Source organism: Condylura cristata, unplaced genomic scaffold (assembly GCF_000260355.1).
Source record: "Condylura cristata isolate star-nosed mole 26May11 unplaced genomic scaffold, ConCri1.0 scaffold00010, whole genome shotgun sequence".
In the NCBI taxonomy this organism is placed as follows: domain Eukaryota; kingdom Metazoa; phylum Chordata; class Mammalia; order Eulipotyphla; family Talpidae; genus Condylura; species Condylura cristata.
In genome coordinates, this window is record NW_004567111.1 from 14,492,379 (window position 1) to 14,505,939 (window position 13,561).

Here is a 13,561-nt window from a genome sequence, read left to right on the forward strand (position 1 = left end):
CAGTATTCCAAACAATCCCTGAATACAGAGAATGTGGGTGTGACTGATAAAACTGCTATTGCAGATACTGCTAAATTGCTGTGTAATCAGGGTCTGATTGGGTCTGATTATGAAAGCTCTCTTTAATGAATACAAATGCTTCCTAGGCTGTTAAAGTTCCTTCTTATATTATTATGCATTCTCTATAAAATACTCCTTTGTGAAACACAGAAGAACATCAATTTTCTTTTGAGTCTCGCGTGTCTGAAATTTTACATACAAATGTTTTCAAAATTATATTGTTGGAACTTTTAGGTTGGGATTTCTTTAAAAATAATTAGAAAGGTAGGATATGTACATACAAACAATTAATCCTAAATATGTAGTATCAAGTGTCCTCTTAACACAAATGTAAGATTTACATGTTAATATATGCTTACATATGTAAACAACATGCATTTTACTTAAACATTTGTAGGTCAAATAATGCCCCACAAAACAAAAGTTGGATTATTAATACAGGTGGAATTTCCTTTCATTTGAAGAGAAATGTCAAAGAAGAGAATCATCTTCATAGTCCATAAACTATAGGTTTATGTCACAGAATATATGTAAGATGAAAGGAAGATATGTATGTGTTGTGGTCGATGGTATTTTAATTCTGGGATTCAGCTTCATATTGCTTGGAAGAAGTGCAGAAAATTTGGGTTTAAAAAAATAAACATAAAAATTATTTATATAAGCCTTAACTATTTTTACTTTAAATTTACCAATTTAATGTCCTACATTTTCTGTAAGACATATTAATTTTATTACATTAAGATTCCTATCCCCTCTGACTGTGAGGAACTTTTAATTTCATGTACTCATTCTCTAGAAAAGCTTTCCTGAGGGTGCATTCATCCCTGTCTACAGACAAATCTATATACATGCCACATGTCTTGATTATGCCACTCAGAATATATTCAAATTCATAATCTGTATATTATATTCATATTTTATAGGACTGAACAACTCTGAACTATAACTTCATAGCTGGTTACAATAATTCTTAGGTGTAAGTTATTCATATATTATATAGATTAATGAACATATAAAGCACTTAGCATTGACACTGACACAGAGAAGGAGCTTACCACACTTTCATTTTTGGATATTATAAAATAAATGTCCAGAGATACTGCCTGCTTTTTATTCACCATCAGTTTTAAATATGCTTGACTACTCTATGTTCTACAATAATGTCATTATCAAAGGTCACCAGTGACCTGCATATAGTCTCATCCCATCTGTTCTAAAATCTTTCTTCCTGAGCTTACAATTGAGTTTACTCTTAATTAGTATTTCTTCCCTGAAAAGCTCTTCTGCCTTGTTTTTCTTGACTCTGTTTTTCTGTACTTAGTCTCTGTTAGTTTATAGTCTCTAGGGAAGTCATTGACTAGTACTTATATAAGTTTTGTTTTCTGTAATTTACATTTATATATCTGAGAAATGGATTATTCCACTATTATTATTTTTGGTAGAAGTATATAATTACAAAGAAAAAAAACTGCTTTCAATTTCAATTCAAAATGTTCATTTAAGTCTAACATAATTTATTTGGAGAAACAGATGAGGCCTGGACAGTTGACCGATGATACGCAGAATTTACAAAATGTTAGCTTACTGACACAGTGTGGAAATTAATGCACATCTGCTCTCAGAACATCACATCTTTTACCGACCACAATTGTCTATATTCCGATTTTGGACATCAGCATAATTCTACTTATAAAATCATATATTGATTAAGTATCCTCTCTCTAGACTTTTCTTCCAGGTTCAAATTTCTCTTCAATTAGATTCATCCTTAATTACTCTCCTACAGTCATCAGTAAAATACTGTATTTTATATACTAAACATAGCCACTATAAATGCCAACTAAATTAATTATCTTTTGAATAGTTTCATTCAAAATTTCCCATACATTCTTAATAGTGATAACATGTGGACTGGCTCAACACATATTACAAACACCTCTCTGAGTGGTTCTAAATATTAATGTGCATGTACCCTTCTGGAGAGTTTATTACCAATATAAATTCTAATTTATTCTAATCTGGAGTTTATTTTTGGTCAAGCACCTAGTTCTCTTTATAATAAGGATGAATCAAATAGACTGTCTTTAACTAGGGGAAAGTATAATTAGCAGTATAGGAAAATAAATCTGACATTAAGATGTACAAGGCCAAAGGTCAAGAAAAGTACAATGCATGTACAGAGTTAAAGTTTAGGAAGAGAAAGTTTATAGCAAGTGAGACAAACTTGGAGAAAGTTTGAAAAGAATGAAGAGATAATCTACACATTTTATAACTCCCAAGTTGTCTAGATTACCAATAGGTAGGTCATCACAATAGAAGCTTCACGGGGATAGTTCACTGTGACTTCAGCAACTACTACAATTTCTGGTTCCCTTGCTTCATTAATATTCAGTCTCTCATGGAAAGGGCACTGATTATTGTGATATGTTTTACTTACATATACTTACTGAATTCTTTCCCAGATCTCATGAAATATCTATGTTGTCCACATTTTATAGATAGGGAAATTAAAGCTCAGATTGATTAACCAGGATTAAAATTGTGATCTCAGTACTCTGAGACATCCTTCTTCATACATAGTTTGCTGTCCTCACTAACAGTCAATCACCATGTTCTGTCTATTCTAAATGTTTCAGACTTATCTCCTTTCAATATCAAACTCCTATAAAAGAATAAATAATTAAAATCATGAGACATTTGAATAAAAATCAACTATTTTGCAAATACCTATCCTCTTGTTATCTACACTCTCTCCTCATTTTGGAGAACTTTACCCGCTCACTTTCCTAGACTGCCTTTTTATTACCCATGAGACCATTCTTTTGTGCTATTTTCTATGATTTATAACCATTCATCCTTCTATTTCAGCCCTACGCTGCACTTTACCCTCATCCTAAATGTTCATTTATAGATGATGTCCTATTACATTTGAATTTCAGATAGACCAGGATTTGTTTCTAAAGAAATATGTTCCTAATATGGCATGAGGCATTTATACAAAGGACCTTTTCACTGCTTGTCTGTATTTCAACTTTCACTTTAGCCATTTATCCTTATATATGGAGCTGATACATCTTAAAGCATCACAATTCTTATCTACTACACAATATAATTCATGAAAATGTGTACCAGGTCACTAAGTTCATGTGGATATTCCAGTGCAAATAGCATGTGTGTACGAACAGTAAGCGTTAATATGCTTACGCTGAATTCCTGATTTAGGTGATGCTAAATATCTGTACTAATATTAGTACTAATTTGCCTATACAAAATTGTTGCTTAATAATATTACATTTTTGCTACTAACATAATATATTTTTATTCAGATGTGTTCCTTTAAAATGATGAAATTTACTCCCACTGCTGGTGCTTGTGATTCTTCGTGGTTTAGACTTAAGATGTAAACTGCTGAAGCCATATAAGAGACGTATCTGTTCCATGAAGCTTATTTTATTGCACTTTTGACCTTTTCTGAATTCAACTCTTATATTCTAACTTCAAAGCTCTCAAAATTCATAGAAAAGAATAGTTCCATTTTTAAAGAAAGCTTATTGTAGGCTCTTGTTAGATACTAGTATCACAGATCCCTGTTTTTAACTTATTGCAGTAAGCTGCCAGTCCCTGTGAAGTTTGCATTTGTTTGCTATAAGTACAAGTTGGTCCTGTAGTGTCCTAGTGTAGTATGTGTGTGTGTGTTTGTGTGTGTGTGTGTGTGTTTGCTGATTAGGAAGAGAAATTGGATATAAGGTAGAGCATAGAGTATTTGGACACTTACTGGACACCAAACACTGTAGTCAGAGTAGAACTTGGTGTTTCATATTCTGATCACACAAATGCCTATATAATTGAGCAGTAAAAATGTTATTGAAACAATAATCAGTTCATGATCATAATAATCCATTACTATAAGAGTTTGATTTTTATGTGGAAAATAACCTCTAGTTCAAATAGAAATTTTGATAAAGAATACACTTTATCTCTTTGAGACAATAATTCATGGAATAATTAATGGAGACTACAAATTGTTGGATTTAATTAAGCCTTCAAATTATTTTTTAAATGTCATTTTTAATAACTAGATACATTTCTGCCTTTTAAAATAAGTTCAAAATGCCAATGAAAAATTTTGGTAATATATTTTTTAATTGTTTTTTCCATCTCTCAAGCCCTTAATTCTAAAACATCTATCATTAAATAACCCAGACAGTTTAATGAAGATTTAGTGTGCCATGTCAAGGTCACCCTACTCTTCATTTACCAGAACTTTTAATACTACAACTTTATAGACTTCACATTGCTATCTTTATTTCAGCATTGTCATTAGTAATTATAAACAGATTCCTGACCTAGTGTTTCTTAAGTCTATCATTTGAAAGGTATCAGTAGAATTTATATTAAAAAAGAAGTAAAACTTGTTTGAGGTTCATTTAACAGTTCATGAGTCTAAAGTATAATGTTTTTCAGCCTTAAGATGTGTAACAGGAAATTTTAACCCAAAAAGAGAGCCAGCAAGAGAATAACAATGTATACACAGCAGAGAGAATATAGCAAGTATAGCTTAAATTTTATTATTCTGCCTTGGGTCTATTGTCTATTATCAAATCATTTTCACAGATTAAATAACAACAGGATGCTTTCCATATTGTAACTGCAATATTTATGCCATTCTATACGCATTGTATATAGATATTTATATTTATTATATATGTGATATATATTTTTTCTTTAATTGTATTATTTATCTTCACTCCTCCCAAAAAAAGAAGAGAGTCCAAAATCCCCCCTGCTATTTTGTTAAGACTTGATATTTTGTAGCTTAATATCAATGTTTTCAAAATAATTTGGACAAGATAACTCTTATGTAATATCAATGTTTTCAAAATAATTCGGGCAACATAACTCTCTTATATTTTCAGTAAGGCATGCTGTCCTGATCACTGTAATCTACAATTTTTAATGTTCTCCTTCTGAAAATATTTCTGAAGTGTTTTGCTGATAACTTCACTACAGAAAGCATCTGTTGTGCATCCCCACTTTTGTATCCACAGAGAAAGACTAACTCCACATACAAAGCACAGCAGAGCACTTCTTTTCCACCTGAGATAACTGAAAGTAACTAAGACTGAATTGGTCTGCACTCTAGCATTTGCCATGGAGGACCAGAGTCTGATAGCCTAATAGTTCTATTGTGGCTGAACCTGGGAGAACAGTCCCAGGCATCAGCCAATGATAATAGATAACATTTATGAAATTGAGGACAGCATTTGGTAATTCAGTCATACAGGGATACTCCCCAGATACCATTGTCTATTTAGTCCTCTTTAATATTTATACTCAATAGTTGTATAACTTCTCATGGAAATAGTGCTTTTTTTTTTTTTTTTTGGATGAACAGCATATAATTACATATTGCAATAGATTTGTAGAATTTAAGATATAGTAAAAACACTTAAAATTTGAAACCTTTAAATTCTTATTCAATGAAATTCTTCACATACTGAAAATAGTGTATTTTCCTAAGCATTACTTTTATTTTTTCTCCTCAAATCCAAAATCTGTCTTCATTTTGTATTACATAATTATTTCTGAAAAAAGTTAGTACATGGGCCCTCCATGGTGGCACAGCGGGTTAAAGCACAGCACTGAGTATCTAAAGCCACTTCCGCATGGGTTCAATCCCCTCCTGCCCCGGAGGTGACTACATGGTGTGGCAGACCTCTCCTGACCCGCCTGCTGCTCCCCTCAGCAGTGTACTTCGTTGATCTGCCTTTTCTGCTCCCCACTCTATCCCTGGTGAATCCTCTCACCGTCCGCATCTCTGGCCTGTACCCCAGTTCTGTATGAATAAATAAATAAATCTTTTAAAAAAAAAGTTAGTACATAAAAAATATAATTAAGTTAACAAAATCCATTAATTTAGGAATGTGTTCATTCTCATATGATAAATAATGGATATTTGGTTGTTACCCAGTTGTTGTCAGAATATTGAAGAAAGAACTTTTCCTTCAATTAATATAGTAGGATTGAAAGAAACTGGATTTTTTTCTTCATCAGTTGTACCAATTGTCTGCAATTTTCTTAAGTATCTAATTCGAATAGCAACTATTTTAAGGATAGTATGACTATTTATGTGGGTATACCTTAGAAACTACACTATGTGTAAGTTATTTATTGTGTGCACTTTGGAAATCAATAAGCACAAGTTGAACTGATAAGATTTGTTCTGTGGTTTATATTTTGCTACTCAAATAACTTATAAATTACATGTTTCAAAAGGATTTATAGACCATCTGTTTCAATAACCTTGTAAATTATTTCACCAAATAATTATTTTGGAATTTTTTTATAAATTATAGCTGAACTCCGGAGAGCAATTGTGATTTGTTGTGCAAGGTCAATGAATGTTAGATGCGGAGTCAGCAGAGCAAACTTATACTGGACAACTACAGGGCCTATGAAAAATGGTTGATATACAACCTAATCTTTAATCTTCCCAACAAACCAATGAAATATCTTTGAGATGATATGCAAGATACTCAGTTCTTTCTGAAAGCAAAGTCTATGGTAATTATACCAGGAGACTATTATTAAGTGATATGCTTATGAATAAAACTGTCTGTAGATGTGATTTTCTCCTTTTATTTCCTACTCAATTTCTTTCTGTGTGCTTTACTCTCTTTTCTTTTTTCTTTTATCTTTTTTTTTCTTTTTCTAATATAGCATTGGTTTACTTTTACTTAACACCTATCCGTGTTATAAATTACGGGATTTCCTATTCCAGAAGAACCTAGAACCATTATATCATATCCTTGCTATCTTCATCCTTCCTTCCTCATCTCCTCTTGTGCTGCTAACCACTACTAACCACTGTTGATTCAATACAATGGTAATTTTAAACATTTAAATACAATATTCATCAAGAAGTTTTTAGTTTCTCTTCACTTAAAACATGCAAACATCTTATAAGGCAGATAAGGTTGCTATCCCCTTATATACAAAAAATACATAGAGGTTAAATAAAGTGCTTGCAGACATAGTGGATAGACTTTAGAGCTGAAAATAAATATCATCACAGTCTAATACCAAAGCTGTCATCCATCATGCATAGAGACAGAACATTATTATTATTCTTTGATTTAAATTACACTTGGTTCTCATTATTTCTATAGATTTGATCCCATTGCATTGGCCTTTATAAGGATTCTCTGTCTTTTCTATGAAATAGAGCTAATAATGATTTCATAAAAATGTGTTGAATTTAAATTAAATTAAAATTTAAGTTAAATTAAGTTAAATTTAAGTTAAATTAAAGTGAATATTAAAAATCATATTTTGACCATGGTGAACATTAAAAAATATTTATCTTATATGAATCATTGCTAAAGTGTATAATAATATGAAAATTAATAACAAAATTATATAGGGTGTGATATGAGTGTGTGTGCAAACATGAAAATGTTAGCTTCAATGTATTTGAAATTATACTTCTAGAAAAATTTGAGTGATATTTTGTTATATATCTCATCTCACATTTTAGAGAAGTATACTAGGATCTGAGTAAAGAAATATATTACAAATGAATAGCTAGAGTAAAAGTGGTAAATTATGATTACCATAAAAGAAAAAAAAAACTGTCAGGAAAATATATATGCTAAAAAGTACAGGGCATGTCACCCAAATTACTGCCTCTAAAATGAGCTGTGTAAGTTCAGAGTACAGTTCAAAGACCAGATTACAAACATAAATGAATAAGTAGTTTTCCTAACATGAAACCAGCCTCTTCAGAACTGTAAAATTATTCATGAGAAAATTTTAAATCCTTTTAGATACACTTCCAAAAACTTCATGTCATTTCAAGAAAGTTATAAAAAAAAATCAACCAACTGCTACTTCCAACCCTTCTTTGTTTATTAAATATTTTTACCTGAAGTGCCTTGCATAAAATAACCAGATTCATAGCAATTTATAAGTCAATTCAGTGTAACAGTCAGTAAACCAAGATGATTAATGTGTAGCTCTTAATATATTCAAAGTGTTGTGTCTTCATGCAAAATATTCTTGCTCTATTCTTTATATAATATATGCCACAACACCTTGCCAAGCACAAAGACTGAATCCTAATAAAGTGCAGAATTTATCAGAGTAATGTAAAGAAGCATAGCTTTTCATAACAAGGACCTTCAAGAAACATGAACTTTAATGTGAAATATTATTTCTTCTTTAATATTCAAACCTATGTTACAGAAACTTGGGGAGTTCTATGATTTCTTCTTATTAAGTATAATTTTCCAGAACTGAAGTATAATTTTCTTCAGAGAATTTACATTTCTTACATTGTGTAAAATTGCAATAAAATATTTTAAAACCTATAAATCTGCAAAAGGGAGAGATTAAGACAAACTTAATGACCACTACACAGCCATGAGAATAAGTTTTAACTCAAAATTATGTGCTTCTGATTTCCTTCATGGAACTAAAATGAAAATGAGTAATTAAAATGTTTTTATAATAAATTGTCATTATGATATGAATGAATAATATATTTATATATAAATTATAATAAAGGCAAAACACTCTCAATATTATTGTTATCCAGTGCTATTATTTTACTATAGCATACACAAAAACTAATTTATCTAAGCCATACATGGGGGAAAACTACAGAATTAATTGAATACTTGTAAAATGAGATGTTGAGATTTGGGGAGGCTACCAATTGTGTAGGTTTATCTGAAAATATCTTCCAAGTCTTTGCTCTTCTTGCTTCTAAGAATATAAATTAAGACTATGACTCAAAGATCACATAGAAATGCATCATTGACATAAAGTCATATAGCAAATTATGTTTGAATAAAGGTCATTTTTATTTAACAGAAATCATATCCTTTTGTTGCCTCAGGCATTTAGGAGGAGTACTGGATAGGAAGAGACTAGAGGGAATGAACATATTCTATATCTTGACTGGAACATGAAGTTTATAAGTGTATACATATGTGAATACCTCAACTATTATCGATAAAATGGATGCATATTTTTGCATGTAAATTTTACATAGAAAGCAGTAAATAAAAAATTGCACAGGTACTTGTATACCCCATGCCAGCCTGACAAATAATTTTGCAATTCTAAATCTAGATATAGTTTGGAAATTAGTTTAAGGAAGAAACTGCCTTTCTGTAGTTTAGAGAATTTCAAATGGCATGTATTTCTTTTTCACAAAAGCATTACTTTAGTGAATTGTTGAATCTGCCTCAGAGGCAGCCTCGATTTAGTTCTTCATTGCTTATATTGGAATAGGGCATTAAAAAAAATAAAATCCACAGAATCTGCCTTCAAAGAGTTGACAGTTTAGTGGGAAATTAAAAAGATTTAACAACCTTTAAAAAGCAGCAAATAAATGAGAGCCAATTAACATAGCACAACCACTATGCAAGTTCTGATGAGAAGTAAACAAAAAAAGCAATCAGTGAGTCAGGGTTAATCAGGAGAGGTGCCTCAGTGATTTGTGTTTTCAGCTTGGTAGTAAAAGGGGGAAGAGACAGATTTGGGGAGAAATGAAAGTATGTTGTCTTTGGGCAGATGAGTGCATTAAAACAGTTTCTGGGCCTCCCTTGTGGCACAGGAGTTAAAAACACAGCACTATCAAGCTATCTCCAGACACTGCAGCACAGACTTCAATCTGCGGCCACGAAACGGACACACATGGTACAACAGACCTCTCCTCTCTCACCCTCTGCTCCCCTCAGTAGTATGTTTTTGTAGATTTGCCTATTCTGTTCCCTACTCTGTCTCTGGTAAAATCTCTCATCTTCCACACCTCACTCCCATTTCTTGTATGCATAAATAAGTAAATCTTAAAAAAAAAAAAAAAACATAAAAATCACCTTCTGGTATAGAAAAGAGCTGCCCTAGCAGTACCCAGTTGGCATGACTGAGGGCTCTGACCTTAGTATCATCTCCAACCCCTTCTTTTCCTTCCACTGAAGCTGCAGGATGTTCTGCAAGGTGTGTCCTCTGCCATTCTCAAGTGCAACATTTTCAATTTTTTTCTCTTGTTACAGTTGAGTAAAATGATATTCATAAAAATTATTATTTCTAAAAAAATCTGTGGCAAATAAAACAGCAAAAATAATTTCCAAAATATACTCAAAACATCTTTCAGAATGCAAGATGGTTTCAATCTAATCATTGAACAATTTTCTGATTTATTTTGAATAGTGTACCACGTCTTGTTTCTTTCCTCATTCAGTCAGGAAAATCCCTGGCATGAATTAATTTGAGGGTCTCCATCAATTCATTAAGACTTGCTTATTTTTCAAAACACTGAGTCTAGGTTTGCCAGAGTTAACAATCTCCAGGTATGTTCTCAGTACCCACAGCAGCGCTCTTCACAATGTTGCTATTCTATTTGCCCTATCTTTCAGCTACATCATTGTGGATACCAGGAATCCAGAGCTATTCAAGCTTCCCAGAAAGAGAGGCATTTATTGTAAATGAATAAGAGTATGAAAGTCATGTCTTAAGCATTTAGCTCTTATGCCATGTGCATTTATGTATATGTTGTATTATATATAGACGTTAGTAATATTTTATCAGTGATTTTTAAACCAGAAAAATGGTTCTGCCTCAGTCAAATGATATGCTACAGGGAGCTCAGAAAAAGGTTACTGATCATGTTAGATATCAGAGAATCATACTTGAGAGAGATAGACATGGTCCTTAAATTCATGCAATGTTATATCTGCGAGAGAAGTTAGACATCGAACAAATAATTCTTCCGATAGGTGTAGGAAGCTATAAAATAAAAGCAGATACTAAAGTACATCTGTATGTACATTCATAAATTACAAAACATTAAACAATAAGTAATGATTACCTCATTGAGAGTCAAAAAGGGAGTAAAGACAATAAAGATTATTTAAAATATATGATGACTTTTATATCAATATAACTTTAGTCTATAGCTTAATATAACAATGTGCTCATATTTTTATTCAGATACAGAAACCTTAAATGTGTTTTCAAATTCACCTCATTCTATTTCGACATCTTAATTTCCATGACACCATCAGCAAATTGGCAAACCAAATATAAAATGAATTAAAAAATCTCTAGCAAACCAGAGCAAAAATCACCTTATAAATCTAATGTTCCTTTTCCTCTAAAGTCGGGTACAAGACACTATAATCACTAATATTCAATATAGTATTGCAAAGTTAGCCAGAGCAATTAGCAAGGAAAAAGTAATACAATGATTCTAAATTGGGAATACAGTGAAATAATTGCTGATTGTATAATTTGTAGTAAAATACACAGAAAATCCTAAAGACTTCACTAAAATAATGTTAGAACAAATAAATCAGTACAGCATCTTGGCAGGCTACAAAGATCAGTATATAAATAGATTGGTTAATTTCTACATGCAAGTAATGGAATTTGGAGCCAAAGAAATCAAGAAAAGAATAGTGTTCACAATTGCACCAAAAATAAGTAAGTAGCTAGGGGAAATCTGATAAAAGAGGTGAAGAACTGAATCAACAAACTCTGTAATGCATTGTTAAAGAAACTATTTCTTTTAAAGAAAAAAAATCCTTTGCTCAGTGATTAGAAGAATTAACATTGCTAAAATAGCCATTTTATTCAAAGCAATATATATATAGATTCTATACAATTCCTATCGAAGAAATTTACATACAAGAAAGAAATTTAAGAAATTTACTTAAATTTATATCAACTACAAAGATCCTGAATGGTCAATGCTGTCCTGATTAAAAGAGTGGTAATCGGCTCTCCCTGGTGGCGTGGGTTAAAGCACTGCACTAAGAAGCTAAAGCCACTTCCACATGAATTCGATTCCCTCCTGCCCCGGAGGTGACCACATGGCGAGGCAGACCTCTCCTGGCCCGCCCGCTGCTGCCCTCAGCAGTGTATTTCGTCGATCTGCCTGTTCTGCTCCCCACTCTGTCTCTGGTGAGTCCTCTCACCCTCCGCATCTCTGGTCTGTACCCCAGTTCTGTATGAATAAATAAATAAAAATCTAAAAAAAAAAAGTGGTAATCAGTAGTACGTAATGGATAAAGAAAAGTCTCTTCAATAGTTGGTGCTGGGAAAATGTGGTAGATATATGCAAAACAAAGTGAAACTAGATTATTATTTCATTTCATACAAGATGGGTCAAATATGGGGAAGTAAGACCAGAACCATAAAATATACAAATACCACATTCAGAGGGTTTTCTTAAACAATGTTGCATACACATTTAGCCTTCATTGCTAGCATTTCTAAAAGTAAATGCAAATTCTAAGAAATTCTGGCTAAAAAAGGTATTAAATTATTTTAAACAAATAAATAGTCATGATATAAATCAGGATCAGTACTTATATTTTTCTATTATTAAGTGTTTGTTTTCATATTGCATCTTAAGAGTGTCCGAAAAGTTTAACTTGAGATGAGAATAATGCTTTACTGAAAACCATGCATAAAATATATTCAAATGTAAAATTATACCTTGTCTAAAGCATAGACACTCCAGTGAATGGTAATTTTCAGAATTAGTACCATTAGAAGTGGTTTATTTGAGAATGAAAATAATGAATTTTACCTTTGAAACATCCTGACTTTTTAAAAAGATAAGGAGAACAATGCTTGAGAAAAAAATAGAATTCAAAAACATACTATTTTCCAAAACGAGTGCAATATGCAAAGATTACTCTTCTATAAATGTCATAATCCCAAATTATCTATTGTTTTAATTAGATACTTCAGTTGAATATCATCCCAAAAGGTAAATATGGACATTTATTTGACCTCTATTAGAAAATATTGTATTTTCCTACATTTTTGCAATAATCACAGATTGTAAGATATTTTTTCTCTAGTTAATTGTTTTTCAATAGTGTGGCCTTAAAATTAAATCTCTCTATAGTCCTTCAAATATATATTGTTACCACTCTCTCTCAGTGTGTGGGTTAACTTTACTTTGTTACCAAGGACACCTTTATTTGAAACTCACCAAATAAGAAAACACATTTGTCTTACTTTGGAATGTATGGCTAATTGACTTTATTCACAAAAACTGCTTGAACTGTAATAATATTATACATAAAGTGCAGTACAAGTCCCTAAGGTATCATGAAAAGAAATAATAAAAGAAGAAACCTATAGACAATGAAAAAATTGAGATTACAATAAAGAGCATGAAATTAATCCATAGATTATATTGATTGCAAAGAAAAAAAGCTACAGATTTTTTAATTGGAAATTACTTATTTTTTCATAAACGAAATACTGGTAAAATACATTATAACAATTTAAAATATTTATATTTAATATACATACATAGATGCATGTATATGTGTGTATACATATATATATATATATGAAGCATATTTATTTAATGTATTTTTAAAATAAGGAAATTCTTTCTGTAAATGTTGCTGATCTTTCAGTAAATGAACTAGGTAAAATACAGACTGTTGTTAAAGTAGTACACTTTTTTTTT